A 12,903-nucleotide genomic window follows, 5' to 3' on the forward strand; every position below is an offset into this window, starting at 1 on the left:
TAAATTACTCTTCTACCTACCTGGATACTTTTTTGTGTGTATTAACTTATTTTAAGGTTTTATTTTAGTTTATTACTTAAGTTAGAACGAGAAATATCGGAAAATGTTTACGACGTACCCCAGCGTATTATAATCACCTCAAGCACAACCTCCCCATGTTAAAAACAGCTTTCGGAATAAACACCCCGAACCTCGAAAGCTGTTTTTAACATGGGGTTGTTGGGGGTGTTTATGCTGCGCTGAGGCAGGTGGTAAAACATACGAAAAATCGTTCACATTAGACGCTTACGTGAAGTTTCGATAATGTCTTTAATATCGAAAATCAAACAGAATCTAAGCTAATAACTGTAACCAATTGTATGAAAATGTAGTGTTCAACTGAACTATATATTTGTATTACTTGCGTTTTTTGTGTAATTTTTGATTTGGGAGCCATTATTTAGACTCCACACGTGACTTGCTAACGTAAGACATTATTTTCTCGTTGTAATCTTACATGTTTTTTTTTCTTTCTTTCTTTGTTTTTGTTTTGTTTTTTTTTAATAAAAACACATTAGAATGATATTTTACTGAATTAGAATTCATTAATGAGATGAGTATTATTAATTCATTTTATTTATTGCGGACTATTATCCTCATCTTTCTTTGATGTTGTTTCAAGATATCATGAAAATGGCACAAAAGAATACGCCCAACGTGGGGCTCGAACCCACGACCCCAAGATTAAGAGTCTCGTGCTCTACCGACTGAGCTAGCCGGGCTGATGAAGTCACAATCTACTTAACTAACTTCAATACAATAAGTATTACGGCACTCGCCTAACTATTGTACGATGAAAACAAACCTAATATATTTTCTCAACTTTCAGTTCAGTTTTCTCACTCAGCAAGAATAGCTGACAAACTTATCAATCCAACCAGGGAACATTACCTTACTGCGAGAAAGTAGCTGTGTGTCCCGTTCAGTCACCTACTGGTCCCGCGTTTTTAAATAAAAATGCAAAAATCTAAAATAAAACATTTTAAAAATGGTCTCGTTTATTCACTATATCTTCTCCTTTTCTTCTATCCACTTCGCTTTTACTCTCCAGCTATGGTTATAACTACGATGGTGATATTCCCTATTGCTAAAGTTTATAATAAACTATTCAGACATTTTAAACATGACCAAAGTAAATAAATAAATAAACCAAATTATAAAATACAAGATAAATATATAATAAATAAATATTACAATAAGCAAGATAAATTACTCTTCTACCTACCTGGATACTTTTTTGTGTGTATTAACTTATTTTAAGGTTTTATTTTAGTTTATTACTTAAGTTAGAACGAGAAATATCGGAAAATGTTTACGACGTACCCCAGCGTATTATAATCACCTCAAGCACAACCTCCCCATGTTAAAAACAGCTTTCGGAATAAACACCCCGAACCTCGAAAGCTGTTTTTAACATGGGGTTGTTGGGGGTGTTTATGCTGCGCTGAGGCAGGTGGTAAAACATACGAAAAATCGTTCACATTAGACGCTTACGTGAAGTTTCGATAATGTCTTTAATATCGAAAATCAAACAGAATCTAAGCTAATAACTGTAACCAATTGTATGAAAATGTAGTGTTCAACTGAACTATATATTTGTATTACTTGCGTTTTTTGTGTAATTTTTGATTTGGGAGCCATTATTTAGACTCCACACGTGACTTGCTAACGTAAGACATTATTTTCTCGTTGTAATCTTACATGTTTTTTTTTCTTTCTTTCTTTGTTTTTTTTTTTTTTTTTTAATAAAAACACATTAGAATGATATTTTACTGAATTAGAATTCATTAATGAGATGAGTATTATTAATTCATTTTATTTATTGCGGACTATTATCCTCATCTTTCTTTGATGTTGTTTCAAGATATCATGAAAATGACACAACAGAATACGCCCAACGTGGGGCTCGAACCCACGACCCCGAGATTAAGAGTCTCGTGCTCTACCGACTGAGCTAGCCGGGCTGATGAAGTCACAATCTACTTAACTAACTTCAATACAATAAGTATTACGGCACTCGCCTAACTATTGTACGATGAAAACAAACCTAATATATTTTCTCAACTTTCAGTTCAGTTTTCTCACTCAGCAAGAATAGCTGACAAACTTATCAATCCAACCAGGGAACATTACCTTACTGCGAGAAAGTAGCTGTGTGTCCCGTTCAGTCACCTACTGGTCCCGCGTTTTTAAATAAAAATGCAAAAATCTAAAACAAAACATTTTAAAAATGGTCTCGTTTATTCACTATATCTTCTCCTTTTCTTCTATCCACTTCGCTTTTACTCTCCAGCTATGGTTATAACTACGATGGTGATATTCCCTATTGCTAAAGTTTATAATAAACTATTCAGACATTTTAAACATGACCAAAGTAAATAAATAAATAAAACAAATTATAAAATATAAGACAAATATATAATAAATAAATATTACAATAAGCAAGATAAATTACTCTTCTACCTACCTGGATACTTTTTTGTGTGTATTAACTTATTTTAAGGTTTTATTTTAGTTTATTACTTAAGTTAGAACGAGAAATATCGGAAAATTTTTACGACGTACCCCAGCGTATTATAATCACCTCAAGCACAACCTCCCCATGTTAAAAACAGCTTTCGGAATAAACACCCCGAACCTCGAAAGCTGTTTTTAACATGGGGTTGTTGGGGGTGTTTATGCTGCGCTGAGGCAGGTGGTAAAACATACGAAAAATCGTTCACATTAGACGCTTACGTGAAGTTTCGATAATGTCTTTAATATCGAAAATCAAACAGAATCTAAGCTAATAACTGTAACCAATTGTATGAAAATGTAGTGTTCAACTGAACTATATATTTGTATTACTTGCGTTTTTTGTGTAATTTTTGATTTGGGAGCCATTATTTAGACTCCACACGTGACTTGCTAACGTAAGACATTATTTTCTCGTTGTAATCTTACATGTTTTTTTTTCTTTCTTTCTTTGTTTTTGTTTTGTTTTTTTAATAAAAACACATTAGAATGATATTTTACTGAATTAGAATTCATTAATGAGATGAGTATTATTAATTCATTTTATTTATTGCGGACTATTATCCTCATCTTTCTTTGATGTTGTTTCAAGATATCATGAAAATGGCACAAAAGAATACACCCAACGTCGGGCTCGAACCCACGACCCCGAGATTAAGAGTCTCGTGCTCTACCGACTGAGCTAGCCGGGCTGATGAAGTCACAATCTACTTAACTAACTTCAATACAATAAGTATTACGGCACTCGCCTAACTATTGTACGATGAAAACAAACCTAATATATTTTCTCAACTTTCAGTTCAGTTTTCTCACTCAGCAAGAATAGCTGACAAACTTATCAATCCAACCAGGGAACATTACCTTACTGCGAGAAAGTAGCTGTGTGTCCCGTTCAGTCACCTACTGGTCCCGCGTTTTTAAATAAAAATGCAAAAATCTAAAATAAAAAATTTAAAAAATGGTCTCGTTTATTCACTATATCTTCTCCTTTTCTTCACTCCATTTCGCCTTTACTCTCCAGCTATGGTTATAACTACGATGGTGATATTCCCTATTGCTAAAGTTATTATAAACTATTCAGACATTTTAAACATGACCAAAGTAAATAAATAAATAAAACAAATTATAAAATATAAGACAAATATATAATAAATAAATATTACAATAAGCAAGATAAATTACTCTTCTACCTACCTGGATACTTTTTTGTGTGTATTAACTTATTTTAAGGTTTTATTTTAGTTTATTACTTAAGTTAGAAATATCGGAAAATTTTTACGACATACCCCAGCGTATTATAATCACCTCAAGCACAACCTCCCCATGTTAAAAAACAGCTTTCGGAATAAACACCCCGAACCTCGAAAGCTGTTTTTAACATGGGGTTGTTGGGGGTGTTTATGCTGCGCTGAGGCAGGTGGTAAAACATACGAAAAATCGTTCACATTAGACGCTTACGTGAAGTTTCGATAATGTCTTTAATATCGAAAATCAAACAGAATCTAAGCTAATAACTGTAACCAATTGTATGAAAATGTAGTGTTCAACTGAACTATATATTTGTATTACTTGCGTTTTTTGTGTAATTTTTGATTTGGGAGCCATTATTTAGACTCCACACGTGACTTGCTAACGTAAGACATTATTTTCTCGTTGTAATCTTACATGTTTTTTTTTCTTTCTTTCTTTGTTTTTGTTTTGTTTTTTTAATAAAAACACATTAGAATGATATTTTACTGAATTAGAATTCATTAATGAGATGAGTATTATTAATTCATTTTATTTATTGCGGACTATTATCTTCATCTTTCTTTGATGTTGTTTCAAGATATTAAAATGGCACAAAAGAATACGCCCAACGTGGGGCTCGAACCCACGACCCCGAGATTAAGAGTCTCGTGCTCTACCGACTGAGGTAGCCGGGCTGATGAAGTCACAATCTACTTAACTAACTTCAATACAATAAGTATTACGGCACTCGCCTAACTATTGTACGATGAAAACAAACCTAATATATTTTCTCAACTTTCAGTTCAGTTTTCTCACTCAGCAAGAATAGCTGACAAACTTATCAATCCAACCAGGGAACATTACCTTACTGCGAGAAAGTAGCTGTGTGTCCCGTTCAGTCACCTACTGGTCCCGCGTTTTTAAATAAAAATGCAAAAATTTAAAATAAAACATTTTAAAAATGGTCTCGTTTATTCACTATATCTTCTCCTTTTCTTCTATCCACTTCGCTTTTACTCTCCAGCTATGGTTAAAACTACGATGGTGATATTCCCTATTGCTAAAGTTTATAATAAACTATTCAGACATTTTAAACATGACCAAAGTAAATAAATAAATAAAACAAATTATAAAATATAAGACAAATATATAATAAATAAATATTACAATAAGCAAGATAAATTACTCTTCTACCTACCTGGATACTTTTTTGTGTGTATTAACTTATTTTAAGGTTTTATTTTAGTTTATTACTTAAGTTAGAACGAGAAATATCGGAAAATTTTTACGACGTACCCCAGCGTATTATAATCACCTCAAGCACAACCTCCCCATGTTAAAAACAGCTTTCGGAATAAACACCCCGAACCTCGAAAGCTGTTTTTAACATGGGGTTGTTGGGGGTGTTTATGCTGCGCTGAGGCAGGTGGTAAAACATACGAAAAATCGTTCACATTAGACGCTTACGTGAAGTTTCGATAATGTCTTTAATATCGAAAATCAAACAGAATCTAAGCTAATAACTGTAACCAATTGTATGAAAATGTAGTGTTCAACTGAACTATATATTTGTATTACTTGCGTTTTTGTGTAATTTTTGATTTGGGAGCCATTATTTAGACTCCACACGTGACTTGCTAACGTAAGACATTATTTTCTCGTTGTAATCTTACATGTTTTTTTTTCTTTCTTTCTTTGTTTTTGTTTTGTTTTTTTAATAAAAACACATTAGAATGATATTTTACTGAATTAGAATTCATTAATGAGATGAGTATTATTAATTCATTTTATTTATTGCGGACTATTATCCTCATCTTTCTTTGATGTTGTTTCAAGATATCATGAAAATGGCACAAAAGAATACGCCCAACGTGGGGCTCGAACCCGCGACCCCGAGATTAAGAGTCTCGTGCTCTACCGACTGAGGTAGCCGGGCTGATGAAGTCACAATCTACTTAACTAACTTCAATACAATAAGTATTACGGCACTCGCCTAACTATTGTACGATGAAAACAAACCTAATATATTTTCTCAACTTTCAGTTCAGTTTTCTCACTCAGCAAGAATAGCTGACAAACTTATCAATCCAACCAGGGAACATTACCTTACTGCGAGAAAGTAGCTGTGTGTCCCGTTCAGTCACCTACTGGTCCCGCGTTTTTAAATAAAAATGCAAAAATCTAAAACAAAACATTTTAAAAATGGTCTCGTTTATTCACTATATCTTCTCCTTTTCTTCTATCCACTTCGCTTTTACTCTCCAGCTATGGTTATAACTACGATGGTGATATTCCCTATTGCTAAAGTTTATAATAAACTATTCAGACATTTGAAACATGACCAAAGTAAATAAATAAATAAAACAAATTATAAAATACAAGACAAATATATAATAAATAAATATTACAATAAGCAAGATAAATTACTCTTCTACCTACCTGGATACTTTTTTGTGTGTATTAACTTATTTTAAGGTTTTATTTTAGTTTATTACTTAAGTTAGAACGAGAAATATCGGAAAATTTTTACGACGTACCCCAGCGTATTATAATCACCTCAAGCACAACCTCCCCATGTTAAAAACAGCTTTCGGAATAAACAACCCAAACCTCGAAAGCTGTTTTTAACATGGGGTTGTTGGGGGTGTTTATGCTGCGCTGAGGCAGGTGGTAAAACATACGAAAAATCGTTCACATTAGACGCTTACGTGAAGTTTCGATAATGTCTTTAATATCGAAAATCAAACAGAATCTAAGCTAATAACTGTAACCAATTGTATGAAAATGTAGTGTTCAACTGAACTATATATTTGTATTACTTGGGTTTTTTGTGTAATTTTTGATTTGGGAGCCATTATTTAGACTCCACACGTGACTTGCTAACGTAAGACATTATTTTCTCGTTGTAATCTTACATGTTTTTTTTTCTTTCTTTCTTTGTTTTTGTTTTGTTTTTTTTTAATAAAAACACATTAGAATGATATTTTACTGAATTAGAATTCATTAATGAGATGAGTATTATTAATTCATTTTATTTATTGCGGACTATTATCCTCATCTTTCTTTGATGTTGTTTCAAGATATCATGAAAATGGCACAAAAGAATACGCCCAACGTGGGGCTCGAACCCACGACCCCGAGATTAAGAGTCTCGTGCTCTACCGACTGAGCTAGCCGGGCTGATGAAGTCACAATCTACTTAACTAACTTCAATACAATAAGTATTACGGCACTCGCCTAACTATTGTACGATGAAAACAAACCTAATATATTTTCTCAACTTTCAGTTCAGTTTTCTCACTCAGCAAGAATAGCTGACAAACTTATCAATCCAACCAGGGAACATTACCTTACTGCGAGAAAGTAGCTGTGTGTCCCGTTCAGTCACCTACTGGTCCCGCGTTTTTAAATAAAAATGCAAAAATCTAAAATAAAACATTTTAAAAATGGTCTCGTTTATTCACTATATCTTCTCCTTTTCTTCTATCCACTTCGCTTTTACTCTCCAGCTATGGTTATAACTACGATGGTGATATTCCCTATTGCTAAAGTTTATAATAAACTATTCAGACATTTTAAACATGACCAAAGTAAATAAATAAATAAAACAAATTATAAAATACAAGACAAATATATAATAAATAAATATTACAATAAGCAAGATAAATTACTCTTCTACTTACCTGGATACTTTTTTGTGTGTATTTACTTATTTTAAGGTTTTATTTTAGTTTATTACTTAAGTTAGAACGAGAAATATCGGAAAATTTTTACGACGTACCCCAGCGTATTATAATCACCTCAAGCACAACCTCCCCATGTTAAAAACAGCTTTCGGAATAAACAACCCAAACCTCGAAAGCTGTTTTTAACATGGGGTTGTTGGGGGTGTTTATGCTGCGCTGAGGCAGGTGGTAAAACATACGAAAAATCGTTCACATTAGACGCTTACGTGAAGTTTCGATAATGTCTTTAATATCGAAAATCAAACAGAATCTAAGCTAATAACTGTAACCAATTGTATGAAAATGTAGTGTTCAACTGAACTATATATTTGTATTACTTGCGTTTTTTGTGTAATTTTTGATTTGGGAGCCATTATTTAGACTCCACACGTGACTTGCTAACCGTAAGACATTATTTTCTCGTTGTAATCTTACATGTTTTTTTTTCTTTCTTTCTTTGTTTTTGTTTTGTTTTTTTAATAAAAACACATTAGAATGATATTTTACTGAATTAGAATTCATTAATGAGATGAGTATTATTAATTCATTTTATTTATTGCGGACTATTATCCTCATCTTTCTTTGATGTTGTTTCAAGATATCATGAAAATGGCACAAAAGAATACGCCCAACGTGGGGCTCGAACCCACGACCCCGAGATTAAGAGTCTCGTGCTCTACCGACTGAGCTAGCCGGGCTGATGAAGTCACAATCTACTTAACTAACTTCAATACAATAAGTATTACGGCACTCGCCTAACTATTGTACGATGAAAACAAACCTAATATATTTTCTCAACTTTCAGTTCAGTTTTCTCACTCAGCAAGAATAGCTGACAAACTTATCAATCCAACCAGGGAACATTACCTTACTGCGAGAAAGTAGCTGTGTGTCCCGTTCAGTCACCTACTGGTCCCGCGTTTTTAAATAAAAATGCAAAAATCTAAAATAAAACATTTTAAAAATGGTCTCGTTTATTCACTATATCTTCTCCTTTTCTTCTATCCACTTCGCTTTTACTCTCCAGCTATGGTTATAACTACGATGGTGATATTCCCTATTGCTAAAGTTTATAATAAACTATTCAGACATTTTAAACATGACCAAAGTAAATAAATAAATAAAACAAATTATAAAATACAAGACAAATATATAATAAATAAATATTACAATAAGCAAGATAAATTACTCTTCTACCTACCTGGATACTTTTTTGTGTGTATTAACTTATTTTAAGGTTTGATTTTAGTTTATTACTTAAGTTAGAACGAGAAATATCGGAAAATTTTTACGACGCACCCCAGCGTATTATAATCACCTCAAGCACAACCTCCCCATGTTAAAAACAGCTTTCGGAATAAACAACCCAAACCTCGAAAGCTGTTTTTAACATGGGGTTGTTGGGGGTGTTTTGCTGCGCTGAGGCAGGTGGTAAAACATACGAAAAATCGTTCACATTAGACGCTTACGTGAAGTTTCGATAATGTCTTTAATATCGAAAATCAAACAGAATCTAAGCTAATAACTGTAACCAATTGTATGAAAATGTAGTGTTCAACTGAACTATATATTTGTATTACTTGCGTTTTTTGTGTAATTTTTGATTTGGGAGCCATTATTTAGACTCCACATGTGACTTGCTAACGTAAGACATTATTTTCTCGTTGTAATCTTACATGTTTTTTTTCTTTCTTTCTTTGTTTTTTTTTTTTTTTTTTAATAAAAACACATTAGAATGATATTTTACTGAATTAGAATTCATTAATGAGATGAGTATTATTAATTCATTTTATTTATTGCGGACTATTATCCTCATCTTTCTTTGATGTTGTTTCAAGATATCATGAAAATGACACAAAAGAATACGCCCAACGTGGGGCTCGAACCCACGACCCCGAGATTAAGAGTCTCGTGCTCTACCGACTGAGCTAGCCGGGCTGATGAAGTCACAATCTACTTAACTAACTTCAATACAATAAGTATTACGGCACTCGCCTAACTATTGTACGATGAAAACAAACCTAATATATTTTCTCAACTTTCAGTTCAGTTTTCTCACTCAGCAAGAATAGCTGACAAACTTATCAATCCAACCAGGGAACATTACCTTACTGCGAGAAAGTAGCTGTGTGTCCCGTTCAGTCACCTACTGGTCCCGCGTTTTTAAATAAAAATGCAAAAATCTAAAACAAAACATTTTAAAAATGGTCTCGTTTATTCACTATATCTTCTCCTTTTCTTCTATCCATTTCGCTTTTACTCTCCAGCTATGGTTATAACTACGATGGAGATATTCCCTATTGCTAAAGTTTATAATAAACTATTCAGACATTTTAAACATGACCAAAGTAAATAAATAAATAAAACAAATTATAAAATATAAGACAAATATATAATAAATAAATATTACAATAAGCAAGATAAATTACTCTTCTACCTACCTGGATACTTTTTTGTGTGTATTAACTTATTTTAAGGTTTTATTTTAGTTTATTACTTAAGTTAGAACGAGAAATATCGGAAAATTTTTACGACGTACCCCAGCGTATTATAATCACCTCAAGCACAACCTCCCCATGTTAAAAACAGCTTTCGGAATAAAAACCCTGAACCTCGAAAGCTGTTTTAAACATGGGGTTGTTGGGGGTGTTTATGCTGCGCTGAGGCAGGTGGTAAAACATACGAAAAATCGTTCACATTAGACGCTTACGTGAAGTTTCGATAATGTCTTTAATATCGAAAATCAAACAGAATCTAAGCTTATAACTGTAACCAATTGTATGAAAATGTAGTGTTCAACTGAACTATATATTTGTATTACTTGCGTTTTTTGTGTAATTTTTGATTTGGGAGCCATTATTTAGACTCCACACGTGACTTGCTAACGTAAGACATTATTTTCTCGTTGTAATCTTACATGTTTTTTTTTTCTTTCTTTGTTTTTGTTTTGTTTTTTTAATAAAAACACATTAGAATGATATTTTACTGAATTAGAATTCATTAATGAGATGAGTATTATTAATTCATTTTATTTATTGCGGACTATTATCCTCATCTTTCTTTGATGTTGTTTCAAGATATCATGAAAATGGCACAAAAGAATACGCCCAACGTGGGGCTCGAACCCACGACCCCGAGATTAAGAGTCTCGTGCTCTACCGACTGAGCTAGCCGGGCTGATGAAGTCACAATCTACTTAACTAACTTCAATACAGTAAGTATTACGGCACTCGCCTAACTATTGTACGATGAAAACAAACCTAATATATTTTCTCAACTTTCAGTTCAGTTTTCTCACTCAGCAAGAATAGCTGACAAACTTATCAATCCAACCAGGGAACATTACCTTACTGCGAGAAAGTAGCTGTGTGTCCCGTTCAGTCACCTACTGGTCCCGCGTTTTTAAATAAAAATGCAAAAATCTAAAACAAAACATTTTAAAAATGGTCTCGTTTATTCACTATATCTTCTCCTTTTCTTCTATCCACTTCGCTTTTACTCTCCAGCTATGGTTATAACTACGATGGTGATATTCCCTATTGCTAAAGTTTATAATAAACTATTCAGACATTTGAAACATGACCAAAGTAAATAAATAAATAAAACAAATTATAAAATACAAGACAAATATATAATAAATAAATATTACAATAAGCAAGATAAATTACTCTTCTACCTACCTGGATACTTTTTTGTGTGTATTAACTTATTTTAAGGTTTTATTTTAGTTTGTTACTTAAGTTAGAACGAGAAATATCGGAAAATTTTTACGACGTACCCCAGCGTATTATAATCACCTCAAGCACAACCTCCCCATGTTAAAAACAGCTTTCGGAATAAACAACCCAAACCTCGAAAGCTGTTTTTAACATGGGGTTGTTGGGGGTGTTTATGCTGCGCTGAGGCAGGTGGTAAAACATACGAAAAATCGTTCACATTAGACGCTTACGTGAAGTTTCGATAATGTCTTTAATATCGAAAATCAAACAGAATCTAAGCTAATAACTGTAACCAATTGTATGAAAATGTAGTGTTCAACTGAACTATATATTTGTATTACTTGGGTTTTTTGTGTAATTTTTGATTTGGGAGCCATTATTTAGACTCCACACGTGACTTGCTAACGTAAGACATTATTTTCTCGTTGTAATCTTACATGTTTTTTTTTCTTTCTTTCTTTGTTTTTGTTTTGTTTTTTTTTAATAAAAACACATTAGAATGATATTTTACTGAATTAGAATTCATTAATGAGATGAGTATTATTAATTCATTTTATTTATTGCGGACTATTATCCTCATCTTTCTTTGATGTTGTTTCAAGATATCATGAAAATGGCACAAAAGAATACGCCCAACGTGGGGCTCGAACCCACGACCCCGAGATTAAGAGTCTCGTGCTCTACCGACTGAGCTAGCCGGGCTGATGAAGTCACAATCTACTTAACTAACTTCAATACAATAAGTATTACGGCACTCGCCTAACTATTGTACGATGAAAACAAACCTAATATATTTTCTCAACTTTCAGTTCAGTTTTCTCACTCAGCAAGAATAGCTGACAAACTTATCAATCCAACCAGGGAACATTACCTTACTGCGAGAAAGTAGCTGTGTGTCCCGTTCAGTCACCTACTGGTCCCGCGTTTTTAAATAAAAATGCAAAAATCTAAAATAAAAAATTTAAAAAATGGTCTCGTTTATTCACTATATCTTCTCCTTTTCTTCACTCCATTTCGCCTTTACTCTCAAATGGTTATAACTACGATGGTGATATTCCCTATTGCTAAAGTTTATAATAAACTATTCAGACATTTTAAACATGACCAAAGTAAATAAATAAATAAAACAAATTATAAAATACAAGACAAATATATAATAAATAAATATTACAATAAGCAAGATAAATTACTCTTCTACCTACCTGGATACTTTTTTGTGTGTATTAACTTATTTTAAGGTTTTATTTTAGTTTATTACTTAAGTTAGAACGAGAAATATCGGAAAATTTTTACGACGTACCCCAGCGTATTATAATCACCTCAAGCACAACCTCCCCATGTTAAAAACAGCTTTCGGAATAAACACCCCGAACCTCGAAAGCTGTTTTTAACATGGGGTTGTTGGGGGTGTTTATGCTGCGCTGAGGCAGGTGGTAAAACATACGAAAAATCGTTCACATTAGACGCTTACGTGAAGTTTCGATAATGTCTTTAATATCGAAAATCAAACAGAATCTAAGCTAATAACTGTAACCAATTGTATGAAAATGTAGTGTTCAACTGAACTATATATTTGTATTACTTGCGTTTTTTGTGTAATTTTTGATTTGGGAGCCATTATTTAGACTCCACACGTGACTTGCTAACCGTAAGACATTATTTTCTCGTTGTAATCT

The 12,903-nt window shown here is 32.8% G+C and overlaps 10 non-coding genes across 10 annotated transcripts; all 10 read right to left on the bottom strand.

The window, feature by feature from the left end:
* Nucleotides 1-688: 688 nt before the first annotated feature.
* Nucleotides 689-761, bottom strand: Trnak-cuu (transfer RNA lysine (anticodon CUU)). Its single transcript has one exon. It is a non-coding gene; the product is annotated as a tRNA-Lys (tRNA).
* A 1,169-nt stretch (nucleotides 762-1,930) lies between these two features.
* Trnak-cuu (transfer RNA lysine (anticodon CUU)) lies at nucleotides 1,931-2,003 on the bottom strand. The gene has a single exon. It is a non-coding gene; the product is annotated as a tRNA-Lys (tRNA).
* A 1,169-nt stretch (nucleotides 2,004-3,172) lies between these two features.
* On the bottom strand, nucleotides 3,173-3,245 carry Trnak-cuu (transfer RNA lysine (anticodon CUU)). The gene has a single exon. It is a non-coding gene; the product is annotated as a tRNA-Lys (tRNA).
* Nucleotides 3,246-4,405: 1,160 nt separating this feature from the next.
* Nucleotides 4,406-4,478, bottom strand: Trnak-cuu (transfer RNA lysine (anticodon CUU)). The gene has a single exon. It is a non-coding gene; the product is annotated as a tRNA-Lys (tRNA).
* Nucleotides 4,479-5,646: 1,168 nt separating this feature from the next.
* Trnak-cuu (transfer RNA lysine (anticodon CUU)) lies at nucleotides 5,647-5,719 on the bottom strand. Its single transcript has one exon. It is a non-coding gene; the product is annotated as a tRNA-Lys (tRNA).
* A 1,171-nt stretch (nucleotides 5,720-6,890) lies between these two features.
* Trnak-cuu (transfer RNA lysine (anticodon CUU)) lies at nucleotides 6,891-6,963 on the bottom strand. Its single transcript has one exon. It is a non-coding gene; the product is annotated as a tRNA-Lys (tRNA).
* A 1,170-nt stretch (nucleotides 6,964-8,133) lies between these two features.
* Trnak-cuu (transfer RNA lysine (anticodon CUU)) lies at nucleotides 8,134-8,206 on the bottom strand. Its single transcript has one exon. It is a non-coding gene; the product is annotated as a tRNA-Lys (tRNA).
* A 1,167-nt stretch (nucleotides 8,207-9,373) lies between these two features.
* Trnak-cuu (transfer RNA lysine (anticodon CUU)) lies at nucleotides 9,374-9,446 on the bottom strand. The gene has a single exon. It is a non-coding gene; the product is annotated as a tRNA-Lys (tRNA).
* A 1,166-nt stretch (nucleotides 9,447-10,612) lies between these two features.
* On the bottom strand, nucleotides 10,613-10,685 carry Trnak-cuu (transfer RNA lysine (anticodon CUU)). Its single transcript has one exon. It is a non-coding gene; the product is annotated as a tRNA-Lys (tRNA).
* Nucleotides 10,686-11,856: 1,171 nt separating this feature from the next.
* Trnak-cuu (transfer RNA lysine (anticodon CUU)) lies at nucleotides 11,857-11,929 on the bottom strand. The gene has a single exon. It is a non-coding gene; the product is annotated as a tRNA-Lys (tRNA).
* Between the last annotated feature and the right edge of the window lie 974 nt (nucleotides 11,930-12,903).

The sequence above is a fragment of the Euprymna scolopes genome, chromosome 18, assembly GCF_053919585.1.
Source record: "Euprymna scolopes isolate OS-2025 chromosome 18, ASM5391958v1, whole genome shotgun sequence".
Classification (NCBI taxonomy): Eukaryota; Metazoa; Mollusca; class Cephalopoda; order Sepiida; family Sepiolidae; genus Euprymna; species Euprymna scolopes.